The sequence below is a fragment of the Arachis stenosperma genome, chromosome 10 (assembly GCF_014773155.1).
Source record: "Arachis stenosperma cultivar V10309 chromosome 10, arast.V10309.gnm1.PFL2, whole genome shotgun sequence".
Lineage (NCBI taxonomy): Eukaryota > Viridiplantae > Streptophyta > Magnoliopsida > Fabales > Fabaceae > Arachis > Arachis stenosperma.
This window is the reverse complement of record NC_080386.1, coordinates 74,520,019-74,526,838: the sequence shown is the minus strand read 5'-3', so window position 1 is coordinate 74,526,838 and position 6,820 is coordinate 74,520,019. Positions and strand designations below refer to the sequence as shown.

General features: G+C 41.4%; 1 non-coding gene across 1 annotated transcript; it reads right to left on the bottom strand.

Annotated features, from left to right (window-relative positions):
• Nucleotides 1-2,677: 2,677 nt before the first annotated feature.
• LOC130958239 (small nucleolar RNA R71) lies at nucleotides 2,678-2,785 on the bottom strand. The gene has a single exon (XR_009077371.1). It is a non-coding gene; the product is annotated as a small nucleolar RNA R71 (small nucleolar RNA).
• Nucleotides 2,786-6,820: the final 4,035 nt, after the last annotated feature.

Sequence of the window (6,820 nt, the reverse complement as noted above, 5' to 3'; positions counted from 1 at the left end):
AATGCAATTACTATTGTTTTTCTATTCAATTCCGCTTGTTCTTGTTCCAAAATATCACTTGTTCTTCAACTTGATGAATGTGATGATCCGTGACACTCATCATCATTCTCACCTATGAACGTGTGACTGACAACCACCTCCGTTCTACCTTAGATTGGGTGAATATCTCTTGGATTCCTGATACACGACGCATGGTTGATCGCCTGACAACCGAGCGCTCGCCTGACAACCGAGCCAGCCATTCCGTGAGATCAGAGTCTTCGTGGTATAGGCTAGAACTGATGGTGGCATTCAAGAGAATCCGGAAGGTCTAAACCTTGTCTGTTGTATTCCGAGTAGGATTCAATGATTGAATGACTGTGACGTGCTTCAAACTCGCGATTGTGGGGCGTTAGTGACAGACGCAAAAGAATCACTGGATTCTATTCCGACATGATCGAGAATCGACAGCTGGATAGCCGTGACGTGACAGGGTGCGTTGAACATTTCCACTGAGAGGATGGGAGGTAGCCACTGACAACGGTGAAACCCTTGCATAATGCTTGCCATGGAAAGGAGTAAGAAGGATTGGATGAAGACAGTAGGAAAGCAGAGAGACGGAAGGGACAAAGCGTCTCCATTCGCTTATCTGAAATTCTCACCAATGGAATACATAAGTATCTCTATCTTTATCTTTATGTTTTATTCATATATCATCCATAACCATTTGAGTCTGCCTGACTGAGATTTACAAGGTGACCATAGCTTGCTTCATACCAACAATCTCCGTGGGATCGACCCTTACTCGCGTAAGGTTTATTACTTGGACGACCCAGTGCACTTGCTGGTTAGTTGTACGAAGTTGTGTTTATGCCATGGTATTGAGCACCAAGTCTTTGGGGCCATTACTAGGGATTATTTGAGTTGTGAAAAGTAATGATCACAATTTCGTGCACCAAGTTTTTGGCGCCGTTGCCGGGGATTGTTTCGAGTATGGACAACTAACGGTTCATCTTGTTGCTTAGATTAGGTATTTTTCAGAGTTCTTAAAAATGAATTCTAGTGTTTCAAGGTGATGTTCTTGTCATCACCAAAGCTGATTGATTCTCATCAATTTAGCTCTTGAATGCAGTGTCCTGCTGAAGCTTGGCTATTCATGTCTAATTCCTTTAGACTGAAGCTTTAGACTAACATTGCATGATTCCTGGAATTCACATTAAGAATTTTGATACCTTTATTTTCTTCTTCCACTTAATTTTCGAAAAATCCAAAAAAATTACAAAATCATAAAAAAAAAACCAAAAATATTTTATGTTTCTTGTTTGAGTCTAGTGTCTTATTTTAAGTTTGGTGTCTTGCATGCATTATTTATTTGATCTTGGTTCTATTTTCAAGTCAATAGTACAGGGAATTGAAGATTCAGAACATGCAGCAGAGGAATTACACAGAAAAAGCTGGGCGTTCAAAACGCCCAGTGAAGAAGGACAGACTGGCATTTAAACGCCAGCCAGGGTGCCTGGTTGGGCGTTTAACGCCCAAAAAGGTAGAGCATTGGGCGTTAAACGCCAGAATGTGCACCATTCTGGGCGTTTAACGCCAGGATGGCACAAGAGGGAAGATTCTGTTTTTAATTCATATTTTTTTCAAGTTTTCAAAGTTTTTCAAAATCAAATCTTTTTCAAATCATATCTTTTCAATCAAATCTTTTTCAAAATCAATTTCTCTCCTTTTTCAAAAATACTTGCTATCAATTAATGATTTGATTCAACATTTCAAGTATGTTGCCTTTTCTGTTGAGAAAGGTTTAATGTTTGAATCATATCTTTTTTTGTTAGGCAAGTCATTAATTTTTAAAATCAAATATTTTTAAATTATTTTTCAAATCATATCTTTTTAATCACATCTTTTTCAAAAAAGTTTTCAATCATATCTTCTTCAAAATCTTTTACTTAATTTTCAAAAATTTCTTACTCCCTTCTCACATCCTTCTATTTATGGAGTAACACTCTTTCTCAATGCACAATTCGAACTCTATCTCACTAAGTTCGAATTTTTCTACCTCTTTCTTCTATTTTTCTGTTCCTCTGACACCTCAAGGAATCTCTATACTGTGACATAGAGGATTCCACATTTTCTTGTTCTCTTCTCTTTCATATGAGCAGGAACAAAGACAAAGACATTCTTGTTGAGGCTGACCCTGAACCTGAAAGGACCTTGAAGCGAAAGCTAAGAGAAGCTAAGGCACAACTCTCTGTAGAGGACCTAACAGAAATCTTCAAAGAAGAAGAAACCATGGCAGCCGAAAACAACAACAATGCCAACAATGCAAGGAAGGTGCTGGGTGACTTTACTGCACCTACTCCCGACTTCTATGGGAGAAGCATCTCTATCCCTGCCATTGGAGCAAACAACTTTGAGCTTAAGCCTCAATTAGTTTCTCTAATGCAACAGAATTGCAAGTTCTATGGACTTCCATTGGAAGATTCTCATCAGTTTTTAGCTGAATTCTTGCAAATCTGTGACACTGTCAAGACTAATGGGGTTGACCCTGAGGTCTACAGACTTATGCTATTCCTTTTTGCTGTAAGAGACAGAGCTAGGATATGGTTGGACTCACAACCTAAAGAAAGCCTAAACTCTTGGGAAAAAGCTAGTCAATGCCTTCTTGGCAAAGTTCTTTCCACCTCAAAAATTGAGTAAGCTTAGAGTGGAAGTCCAAACCTTCAGACAGAAGGAAGGAGAATCCCTCTATGAAGCTTGGGAAAGATACAAACAATTGATCAGAAAATGTCCCTCTGATATGCTTTCTGAATGGAGCATCATAGGTATTTTCTATGATGGTCTCTCTGAACTGTCCAAGATGTCTTTGGATAGCTCTGCTGGAGGATCTCTTCATCTGAAGAAGACGCCTACAGAAGCTCAAGAACTAATTGAAATGGTTGCAAATAACCAATTCATGTACACTTCTGAAAGGAATCCTGTGAACAATGGAATAAATCAGAAGAAAGGAGTTCTTGAGATTGATACTCTGAATGCCATTCTGGCTCAGAACAAAATATTGACTCAGCAAGTCAATTTGATTTCTCAAAGTATGTCTGGAATGCAAAATGCACCAAGCAGTACTAAGGATGCTTCATCTGAAGAAGAAGCTTATGATCCTGAGAACCCTTCAATGGAAGAGGTGAATTACATGGGAGAACCCTATGGAAACACCTATAATTCTTCATGGAGAAATCACCCAAATCTCTCATGGAAGGATCAATAGAGACCTCAACAAGGTTTCAACAACAATAATGGTGGAAGAAACAGGTTTAGCAATAGCAAGCCTTTTCCATCATCTTCTCAGCAACAGACAGAGAATTCTAAGCAGAACCACTCTGACTTAGCAACCATGGTCTCTGATCTAATCAAAACCACTCAAAGTTTCATGACTGAAACAAGGTCCTCCATTAGGAATTTGGAGGCACAAGTGGGACAGTTGAGCAAGAAAATTACTGAACTCCCTCCTAGTACTCTTCCAAGCAATACAGAAGAAAATCCAAAAGGAGAGTGCAAGGCCATCAACATGGCCGAATTTGGAGAGGAAGGAGAGGCAGTGAACGCCACTGAGGAAGACCTCAATGGACGTCCACTGGCCTCCAATGAGTTCCCTAATGAGGAACCATGGGAATCTAAGGCTCAAAATGAGACCATAGAGATTCCACTAGACTTACTTCTGCCATTCATGAGCTCTGATGAGTATTCTTCCTCTGAAGAGGATGAGTATGTCACTGAAGAGCAACTTGCTAAATACCTTGGAGCAATCATGAAGCTAAATGACAAGTTATTTGGTAATGAGACTTGGGAGGACGAACCTCCTTTGCTCACCAAAGAACTGGATGACTTGTCTAGGCAGAGATTACCTCCAAAGAGACAAGATCCTGGGAAGTTTTCAATACCTTGTACCATAGGCAACATGACCTTCAAGAAGGCTCTGTGTGACCTAGGGTCAAGTGTAAACCTCATGCCTCTCTCTGTAATGGAGAAGCTAGGGATCTTTGAGGTACAAGCTGTAAGAATCTCACTAGAGATGGCAGACAACACAAGAAAACAAGCTTATGGACTTGTAGAGGATGTTCTAGTAAAAGTTGAAGACCATTACATCCCTACTGATTTCATAGTCCTAGAGACTGGGAAGTGCATGGATGAATCCATCATCCTTGGCAGACCCTTCCTAGCCACAGCAAAGGCTGTGATTGATGTGGACAGAGGAGAATTGATCATTCAAGTGAATGAAGAATCCTTTGTGTTTAAGGCTTAAGGATATCCCTCTGTCACCATGGAGAGGAAGCATGAAGAGCTTCTCTCAAAACAGAGCCAAACAGAGCCCCCACAGTCAAACTCTAAGTTTGGTGTTGGGAGGCCACAACCAAATTCTAAGTTTGGTGTTGAACCCCCACATTCAAACTTTAAGTTTGGTGTTGGGAGGTTCCAACATTGCTCTGAGAATTTGTGAGGCTCCATGAGAGCCCACTGTCAAGCTAATGACATTAAAGAAGCGCTTGTTGGGAGGCAACCCAATGTTATATTTTATCAATTTTCCTTTGTTATTTTATGTTTTCTGTAGGTTGATGATCATGAGAAGTCACAAAATCAATTAAAAAAGAAAAAACAGAATAAAAGCAGGAAGAAAAACAGCACACCCTGGAGGAAGATCTTGCTGGCGTTTAAACGCCAGTAAGGGTAGCAGTTGGGCGTTTAACGCCCAGTCTGGCACCATTCTGGGCGTTTAACGCCAGAAAGGGGCACCAGACTGGCGTTAAACGCCAGAAAAGGGCAAGAAGCTGGCGTTAAACGCCAGAAATGGGCACTAGCCCGGCGTTTAACGCCAGAATTGGCACAGAATGCATTTTTGCACGCCACTTGGTGCAGGGATGCCTTTTCCTTGACACCTCAGGATCTGTGGACCCCACAGGATCCCCACCTACCCCACCACCCTCTCTCTTCTTCTTCACCCCTTCACCAATCACCTCTACCACTCTTCCCCAAAAACCCCTCACCTATCAAATCCCACTATCCTCTTCACCACTCACATCCATCCTTCATAAAACCCCACCTACCTCACCATTCAAATTCAAACCACTTTCCCTCCCAAACCCACCCATAATGGCCGAACCCTACCCCTCTCTTCACCCCTATATAAACCCATCTTCACTCCTTCATTTTCACACACCCTAAACATTACTTCTTCCCTTTTTGGCCGAACCACAAGGCCATCTCCCTCTCCTCCATTTCTTCTTCTTCTACTCTCTTCTTTCTTCTTTTGCTCGAGGACGAGCAAACCTTTTAAGTTTGGTGTGGTAAAAGCATTGCTTTTTGTTTTTCCATAACCATTTATGGCATCCAAGGCAGGAGAAACCTCTAGAAAGAGGAAAGGGAAGGCAAAAGCTTCCACCTCCGAGTCATGGGAGATGGAGAGATTCATCTCAAGGGTGCATCAAGACCACTTCTATGAAGTTGTGGCCTTGAAGAAGGTGATCCCCGAGGCCCCTTTCAAACTCAAAAAGAGTGAATATCCGGAGATCCGACATGAGATTCGAAGAAGAGGTTGGGAAGTTCTTACCAACCCCATTCAACAAGTCGGAATCTTAATGGTTCAAGAGTTCTATGCCAATGCATGGTTCACCAAGAACCATGATCAAAGTGTGAACCCGGATCCAAAGAATTGGCTTACAATGGTTCGGGGGAAATACTTAGATTTTAGTCTGGAAAATGTAAGGTTGGCATTCAACTTGCCCATGATGCAAGGAGATGAACATCCTTACACTTGAAGGGTCAACTTTGATCAAAGGTTGGACCAAGTCCTCATAGACATTTGTGAAGAGGGCGCCCAATGGAAGAGAGATTCAAGAGGGAAGCCGGTTCAATTGAGAAGGCATGACCTCAAGCCCGTGGCTAGAGGATGGTTGGAGTTTATCCAACACTCAATCATCCCCACTAGCAACTGGTCGGAAGTTACTCTAGACCGGGCCATCATGATTCATAGCATCATGATTGGAGAGGAAGTGGAAGTTCATGAGGTTATAGCCCAAGAACTCTATAAGGTGGCGGACAAGTCCTCTACCTTGGCAAGCTTAGCCTTTCCTCATCTCATTTGTCACCTCTGTTATTCAGTTGGAGTTGACATAGAAGGAGACATCCTCATTGATGAGGACAAGCCCATCACTAAGAAAAGGATGGAGCAAACAAGAGACCCCTCTCATCATGAAATCCTTGAGATGCCTCAAGGGATGCACTTTCCTCCACAAAACTATTGGGAGCAAATCAACACCTCCCTAGGAGAATTGAGTTCCAACATGGGACAACTAAGGGTGGAGCACCAAGAACATTCCATCCTCCTCCATGAAATTAGAGAAGATCAAAGAATCATGAGAGAGGAGCAACAAAGACAAGGAAGAGACATTGAGGAGCTCAAGCACTCCATAAGACCTTCAAGAGGAAGAACAAGCCGCCATCACTAAGGTGGACCCGTTCTTTAATCTCCTTGTTCTTTATTTTTCTGTTTTTCGAAAATTATGCTTTATGTTTATCCATGTTTGTGTCTTATGATCATTAGTATCTATGCCTTAAAGTTATGAATGTCCTAGGAATCCATCACCTTTCTTGAATAAAAAATGTTCTTAATTGAAAAAAGAAAAAAATTGCATGAATTTCAGATTTTATAACAGATTAATTATTTTGATGTGGTGGCAATGCTTTTGTTTCTGAATGTATGCCTAAACAGTGCATATGTCTTTTGAATTTGTGGTTCATGAATGTTAAAGTTGTTGGCTCTTGAAAGAATGATGAAAAAGGAGACATG